General features: G+C 44.7%; 1 long non-coding RNA gene across 1 annotated transcript; it reads left to right on the top strand.

The window, feature by feature from the left end:
- The first annotated feature begins 224 nt into the window (after window positions 1-224).
- Window positions 225-7,365, top strand: LOC309370952. The gene is made up of 5 exons (XR_014168758.1): window positions 225-330; window positions 828-1,251; window positions 3,236-3,363; window positions 4,290-4,944; window positions 5,495-7,365. It is a non-coding gene; the product is annotated as an uncharacterized lncRNA (long non-coding RNA).
- The last annotated feature ends 1,152 nt before the right edge of the window (window positions 7,366-8,517 follow it).

Below are 8,517 nucleotides of genomic sequence, written 5' to 3'. Positions count from 1 at the left end.
TCAAGATGGAGCCAATTAGTTAACACTAGCAGAAGCTGACTCATACTCAAAACCAGGCATCCCCAAACTCGGCCCTCCAGCTGTTTTGGGACTACAACTCCTATCAGCCCTAGATAACAGGACCAGTGGTCAGGGATGACGGGAATTGTAGTCCCAAAACAGCTGGAGGGCTGAGTTTGGGGATGCCTGCTCATAACAGACCTTGGAGAAGAAGCAGAAAGGAAGTAAGCCTGAAAGGATGTGATCTACTTTGCCAACAAGCATACTAAAAGTGAACGGATCAGTGAGCTGAGCAACAGGTTGCCTTTCTATCACCCTCTACTGGCTCAGGTTGTTGTTGTTGTTATTTAGTTGTTTAGTCATGTCCAACTCTTTGTGACCCCATGGATCAGAGCACACCAGGTACTCCTGTCTTCCACTACCTCCCACAGTTTGGTCAGACTCATGTTGGTAGCTTCGAGAACACTGTCCTCTTATCCTCTGTTCTCCTTGTGCCCTCCATCTTTCCCAACATGGTCTTTTCCAGGGAGTCTTCTCTTCTCATGAGGTGGCCAAAGTATTGGAGTCTCAGCTTCAGGATCTATCCTTCCAGTGAGCACTCAGGGATGATTTCCTCAAGAATGGATAGGTTTGATCTTCTTGCAGTCCATGGGACTCTCAAGAGTCTCCTCCAGCACCATAATTCAAAAGCATCAATTCTTCGGCAATCAGCCTTCTTTATGGTCCAGCTCTCACTTTCATATATCACTACTGGGAAAACCATAGCTTTAACTGTACAGACCTTTGTTGGCAAGGTGATGTCTCTGCTTTTTAAGATACTGGCTCAGGTACCTAAGTGCAAGCATTGTTGCTTTCCTTGCCCCACCTAATAGATTTAGTTTTGGACAAGGCAGCAGAGGACAAGTCTTCAGTTATCTTCTCAGCAGCTGTGCAGGGTTAAGTCAAATGCTGTGATGTGGAAGTACACATGCAACTGCAAAGGAAAGCCAAAAGGCAAGTGTTTGATATGTAGCTTTTCATATATGATAACACAGGGGTGAGATGCTGGGTGTAGTTCTGAAGATGTCCACCACTATTACTGCCACCAGAATGGCACACATACACTTGCCTTCTTCCCCCAGGTCTCATGCAGGGGTGCTTGGGAAATTTGAATCCTGTCCATCCCACTGCAAATGGATCTTACCTCTGCCTCCTGGACTAATGTGTGGATTGGAACACAATTATTCTTTGGATTTCACACTTCTCCAAAGGGTGCGATGCGGCTCTTGATTCAGAAGAACGTGCCAATGTGCATTTAAAATGGGTATTTTAGGATCAAACACATTTAGAAATGCATGCACTGAAACGTATTTATTCATTCCTTCAACTTTGAAGTGTTTTACCGGAGAGAGAATGGAGTGATGTGGTGGGTGTTAAGGAGATTGGTGAGCAATTGCATACTCGGAGGTTGCATGCTTAGTTTTGTGCAGTGCGGACGTGTGGTTCGGTGTGGTGTGAATATGCAGATGAATGATTTTGGTGATCTTACTTTGTGGCTTTAAAATATACTTACGATATGTTTAGGGTGCTTTGTTGCCTGTTGATGTTCCCTGGACGGTTAAGTTTTGCATATGGTTACATTGCTTAGAGGAATGTATTTAATGAAGTTAGATAACGTAGGATTGTCATGATTAATAGTGACCATAGTAAGGTAAACAGACCCCTGACCATTAGGTCCAGTTGTGACCAACTCTGGGGTTAGAGCGCTCATCTCACTTTATTGGCCGAGGGAGCCGACATACAGCTTCCAGGTCATGTGGCCAGCATGACTAAGCGAGAGCAGCGCACGGAAACGCCGTTTAGTGGCCATAGTAGTTCTACCTTATTGTGTTTCAGTTAAAGGTTTTGTATTGCGTTTCTTAGAGATTTCTGCTGAGAGATTTCTGTTCAAATATGAAGCGGTGTATAGAAGAAGAGGAAGAAGAAGAAGAAGAAGAAGAAGAAGAAGAAGAAGAAGAAGAAGAAGAAGAAGAAGAAGAAGAAGAAGAAGAAGAAGAAGTAGTTTTATTTATATCCCGCCCTCCCCAGCCGAAGCCAGGCTCAGGGCGGCTAACAACACTAAAACAGTACAACATTATAAAACATTATAAAAATGAATTAAAATCAAAATTGATGGCAACCATAAACTAAAGTTTTGTAAAGATTGCCAAAGGAGGGAGTCAGGCTGCGCCCTGACCAAAGGCCAGGTGGAACAGCTCTGTCTTGCAGGCCCTGCGGAAAGATGTCAAGTCCTGGAGGGCCCTTGTCTCTTGTGACAGAGCGTTCCACCAGGTTGGAGCCGCAGCCGAAAAAGCCCTGGCTCTAGTTGAGGCCAGCCTAACCTCTCTGTGGCTTGGGACCTTCAAGGTGTTTTTATTTGAAGACCGTAAGTTCCTCTGTGGGGCATACCAGGAGAGGCGGTCCCGTAGGTACGAGGGTCCTAGGCTATATAGGGCTTTGAAGGTTAAAACCAGCACCTTAAACCTTATCCTGTACTCCACCGGGAGCCAGTGCAGCTGGTATAGCACCGGATGAATGTGATCTCTAAGCAAAGACCCCGTAAGGAGTCTCGCTGCGGCATTCTGCACCCGCTGGAGTTTCTGGGTCATACATACCTATTTAAATAGCATGCTGCAAAAAATTCAATTTAAATACATTTTTTGTGCATGTTTTTCCACCCTTTTTGGTAGATTAATGCAGAAATAGGATGGAACAAATATATGAATAAACAGAGAAATAAATAGACTTGTTCATCCATTCCAAGTCCCTGGGATACAGGCCATATAAGTTCTTAACCTGAAACCTGAGGTACCACTTTAGCTAATGGGGCCTCCCACTGCCGCTGCGCTGCCGGCACGCGATTTCTGTTCTCATCCTGAAGTAAAGTTCTTAACCCAAGGTACTACTTCCAGGTTAGCAAAGTCTGTAACCCGAAGTGTTTGTAACCCAAGGTGTTTGTAACCCAAGGTACCACTGTATCATCTCCTGCACCAACCTCTGAAGCACAGCCAGCCTTCCAAATTCTAACATCTCCAAATTTCGCAGTGTGAATTTATTTCTCCAGCCAAATAAAGCTAACAAAAATGCCCATACTGGGATAAAGGTATATATTAGGGGAAATAGCATACCAAAAAAGAAAGGTGTACAGTACAAAAAATGCACACTAAAATGCTGACAATTTTCATTTGGACTTTTTTAAATTAATAAAAAAAACCAGCCTTGGTGTGAAAATATGCAGAACCAAACTTCAGATTGGAAAGGAGAGAGAGAGAAACTGAGAGAAACCAAAAGTGACTCATTTGCCCATCCTGAATCACAGCAAGCACCACCTGGACCTCTTGAGGAGTAAGTGCCACATTTTCAAGAGGTGAGACATGCTTTCCAGTTTAGATTATGGTGCTGGCTCCGTGTGTAGAGATGCACAACTATTTCATTTGCACTTCATATTTAAGCAAACCAGCCTGAATCACACTTTCCGGACTAATACACTGATGAGGGGGAAAATGTATTTTAGGGCAAAAGATGTATCCAAAAATGCTAATTTTATGCAATATAAATATATTAAAGCTCAAAGTCTGCACCTTAATAAATGTAAAATGCATGATTTAAAATAATAATAATAATGGCATAATGATGAGGCAAAATAGTTTACTTATTATTTTTATATCCTGTCTTTCCTCCAAGGAACTGAAGGTTGTGTACGCATTTCTTTCCCTCTCCATTTTAACCTCACAACAACAACCTTGCGAGCAAGGTCAAGCCAAGAGATACCGACTGGCCCTCATTCAGCCATGAAGCCCAAGGTCACCCAGTGGGTTTCATGGCTGAGTGGGGATTTGAACCCTGGTCTCCCAGGTCATAGTCTGGCACTCTAACCATCACACCACACTGGCCCTTAGGAATGAACATGTGTGAAACTAACTAGAACTAGGAAGAGACTGGCCTGCCCATCATCAGTTGTGTTCAGTGAGTCCTTGGCACCATACGCAGAGCTGTTCAGGCAGCCTAACTTTACAAGGATCGCATCCCACCTGAGTCACTGTGCAGTGGCTCTAACAAGGTCACCTGAATGGTGCTTCAGATTGTCACCCCAGTGCACGGAGCCTTCCTACCTTTTCTTTTTAATGGGCACACTTGTAGGAGAAATTAACAAAAATGTGGCCGATTGGGGAGGGGGTGGGGAAGAGAGAGATGAGTAAAGGTGCTATTTCATTAGATGTCAGGTTTCCTTGCTCTGAAAGCACTTTTGCTCTGGCACTTTTTTCCTGCAGGCGATGATAAAGCTACTGATTAAATTTTAAAGAAACTGTCTTTGAACAAGTCAAGAGCTGGAACTGTAGGGGAATACATTATTTAAAGGAGAGGCCACGTGACTTCCAGGCTCCAGCACAGATAGCACTTGTCCTGAAAGTCCCGGGCTGCAGAGTCTCTCCACCACATAACAGCACTACCTCCAAGTAACAAAGAAGAGCCCTGAACTCTGATATATGCTGAAATAACTCCTTTATTGCACCCTCTGACTGTAACTTTAACAAGGCTCCGTTTTTATAGCTAATACTCTGGAAAACTATAACTCCCGCTCTTTATGACAAAGCACAAAACTCTGCAGGAAAATGGGGGCAGGGTGTGTGTCACATGGGTTCATCTTGCCTTATCCATCAGGGCCCTAAACAGATTTTCCACATAAAAATATATATCGCATGATGCCTGTAAAAACAAACAAACCCAGCTGTAAATGGCTAAATGCCAGCTCAATGGTATGACGCATTTGTGTGTGTGCAGATTTACGCAGCAAGATGACCGACGGTGTCACAGTGATTGATAAAACTCTTTTGGAAAGTTAAAATTGTGGCTGACGTTGCATCTCTTGTTAGGTGTGTTTGACTGTGGATTTGTATTGTTTGAGCCAAAGGAAAGTAAGCCTAGGTGAGTTTTTAGGTGCATGCTGGACCAGGTCAATATCTGGACAGGGTGGAGATTTGTCAAGGTTGAAAGCCTATAGCAGTGAAGTCTGGAGCTCATTGGGATTGGTAGGGTGGAAGGTAGGGAGGTCCAACAGTAGGTGGCGCAAGAGCAAATGTTAGGCAGAGCCAAGGAATTCTGGTTTTGTTCCTTTCCTCAGTGAATTCAAAGAGGAGGAAGCTGGCAGCCATTACCACTCCTTAGATTGGTTGTATGTATAAGGATGTAGATAGGCTGGTCGAGGGCAGGCTGAGCTCAGTGCAGCAGTGACCCATGTGTCCTAATGGACCCATCTTCCCCAGCCAGCCCTACCATTAAGCAATTTGAGGCAGCCAGCTCAAAGTGGTGGTAACTGAGCTGTGTGTGTCCTCTGGTTTGCCCCGTCCCCTCAACTCTCCTGAGATGTGGTGGTGGTTGGTATCCCATTGCCAGTGCTGAAATAAAATTCTCAGCCACCAGCCTAATTGGCCTCTGTTTCTAGAATTGAGCAGTCATATCTTGTCTCTCATTCCAGGTAGCAAATAACAAGCCCTGCCAGTAAAGCAAGGGTGGGGACCATGTGGTCCTCCAGGTGTTGCTGGACTCCAAATCTCATCACCCACAGCCAGCTTAGAAATGGTCTGGGATGACGGGTGTTCAAGTTCGACATCATTTGTCATTCCACAGGCTTCGCATCCCGGTTGTTAGAGGTGCTGGATGTAGCCTTATGTCTCTCTATCCAGAGGAGAAATAATCCCTGACAGTTGCCTGTCAGGAATTTGCTCCCTCAAGACGTAGTGGTGGCCACCAAAAGAGGGTTAAACAAATTTGAGGAGGAGAAGGCTATGAATGGCTACTAACTTTGATGAATATGTTCCACCTCCACTGTCAGAGGAGTATGACTCTGAACACCAGTTGCTAGGAGGGAACTGCACTTGGAGAATGTGGTTGCACTTGTGTGCTTCTCATAGGCATCTGGCTAGGTTCTGCGAAGAGAGCACTGGACTACGTAGACTTTTGTCTTGTACTCCTCTTACGTTCTTATTCCTCGTGGTCACCTGGCATGCTCCCCAAATTTGGGAGGGTACGTCCACCTTCACCAGCACAGCCAAGTCAACAACATGAAGCCCAAGTCTCATAAAGCAGACCTGCTCAAGATGTGAGCCACTAACCACACCAGACATGTTCAGCGGTCGCACCCAGTGGGTTAATAAACATCCCAGGCTAAACCTTCTGAAGTTCATCAGAAGCTGTAAAATCAAGAAGTTAATTGAGCTGCTAATGGATTGCATACATGACTAGTGGTGGGTAGTTTTCAATTTGGTGGGTCATAAGCTATGGATGCCCACTGTAAAATCCCTGCATACCATAAAACCCTATGAATAGAATGGGGATGGGAAGGAAGGAAGGAAGGAAGGAAGGAAGGAAGGAAGGAAGGAAGGAAGGAAGGAAGGAAGGAAGGAAGGAAGGAAGGAAGGCTTCAGTGGGACTGAATAGGTTAGCAGTATCCTTGCTTCCATTGCATTTCCCCCACCAGTTCAGACTTTTAAATCTGGATTCCAAAACTGGAAAGACACTTCACAAAATTACTGTCACCTTGATTATTTTCAATCTCTTTAAAGAGTGTCTACAGAACAGCAGGGTTCCGCTATCATTTTTCTGGTGCCAACCTCTACTAATTTTTCCCCCTTCAGATTTTTCAGGAAAATGTATTTTCCTTCTCAAAAATTGGATCAGATTGAAACCGCGGGGTGAGAAAGCAAAGCGGGCTTCTCAAAATGCTGTCGGCATCTCGCAGGACTTTATTTATTTGTTTTGCATTTGGAAAGACTTCAAGACATATTATGGCTCGCCTTGGCCTCTTCTTCCTTTTAATTTGAAGTTACATTAAGGTGAAAAAATAATGTGATGTTTACATTTTTATTATTGTTGGCACCCTGCAGTGTGTAAAATAATCATAATGGGGGGAATGATTACATCTGTAACATTTTGGTCAGAAAAGTGGTGAGTTTCTTTTAAACCAATGAAATGGCTGCTTGATGTAGCTGGTCATTATGGAGTGGAGTGGAAAGCATGAATCAGTGCAAATCTGGTGGGCTAAAGGGGCTGCTTGTTCCTACTGTGGACCAATGGGAAGAGGGGAAGGATAATGCCAAAATTCAGTTTTTTTCTTGTGACTGTGAATGTGCTTTAACATGGTATAACATGGTTCTGACATGTGTGGTGCTGATTCAGCATCACCTAGTCTGTGCAATCCACCAGAAAACCATGGCATCAATCTCTTTGAACATCCCAGTCTCTGCACATTACAGGTCACAGAAATTCCAGGGGCAGACACAGAGAACACACTCCGTGCTGGGAGATGTTGCCATGTGTATCGTGGTTTGTGAGTCTTGGTAAGGTTAAAAAAAAGGTAAAGTACCCCTGGGCGGTTAAGTCCAGTCAAAGGTGACTATGAGGTTGCGGCACTCATCTTGCTTTCAGGCTGGCGTTTGTCCACAGACAGCTTTCTGGGTCATGTGGCCAGCATGAGTAAACCGCTTCTGGTGCAATGGAACACCTTGATGGAAACCAGAGCGCACAGAAATGCTGTTTACCTTCCCGCCACAGCAGTACCTATTTATCTACCTGCACTGGCATGCTTTCAAACTGCTAGGTTGGCAGGAGCTGGGACAGAGCAACGGGAACTCACCCCGTCACAGGGATTCGAACCACCGACCTTCTTATCAGCAAGCCCAAATGGCTCAGTGATTTAGACCACAGTGCCACCTTCATCTGGTCCAACACTTTAGGAAGCTTCGGCCCTGCTGATGGACAAAAGGGATATTGACAAACATTGCTGGGAATGATTTGCCTGGTGCTTGAGAGCCAGTGTGGTATAGTGGTTAAGAGCGGTGGACTCGTAATCTGGTGAACTGGGTTCGCTTCCCCGCTCCTCCACATGCAGCTGCTGGGTGACCTTGGGCCAGTCACACTTCTCTGAAGTCTCTCAGCCTCACTCACCTCACAGAGTGTTTGTTGTGGGAAAGGAAGGGAAAGGAGATTGTTAGCCACTTTGAGACTCCTTCGGGTAGTGATAAAGCGGGATATCAAATCCAAACTCTTCTTCTTTCAGCTGAACAACAGCTATACTAACAGCAGTAAATAATAATAATTACAATTACAGCAGCATACATTGCTTTATTGTGTTTAAAGCACTTCACCTATTTCACCTATTTGTAATACTTACAACAATCCTGAAAGGTAGATTACTTAACTGTTTTCCCAATATAGCAGAAGGGGCTAAGGCCAGCTAATGGGTTCATGGCATGCGTTCGGAACAGGGTCCATCTCTTATTCCCTCTGCTTCTTTAGCATCTCCCAGGTGCTGGAGGGGAGCCCAAGCTCCCTGAAAGCCCAAAATAAGCAGAGTTACCGCAGAACAGAACAAATGGATTTGGAAACACTTTTGCTTTCGGCTCAGCAAAATGACATGGTTGAATATGCGACTCCTGTCTCATCTTCTGCAGGCGTGGAATGGATTTATTAAGAAGATTTTACCCCTTTCCTCCCCTCCAA

Source organism: Podarcis melisellensis (genome assembly GCF_964234715.1).
Source record: "Podarcis melisellensis genome assembly, chromosome: 5".
Lineage (NCBI taxonomy): Eukaryota > Metazoa > Chordata > Lepidosauria > Squamata > Lacertidae > Podarcis > Podarcis melisellensis.
Note: the sequence above shows the minus strand (reverse complement) of the source record. Positions and strands in the feature narration are given on the sequence as shown.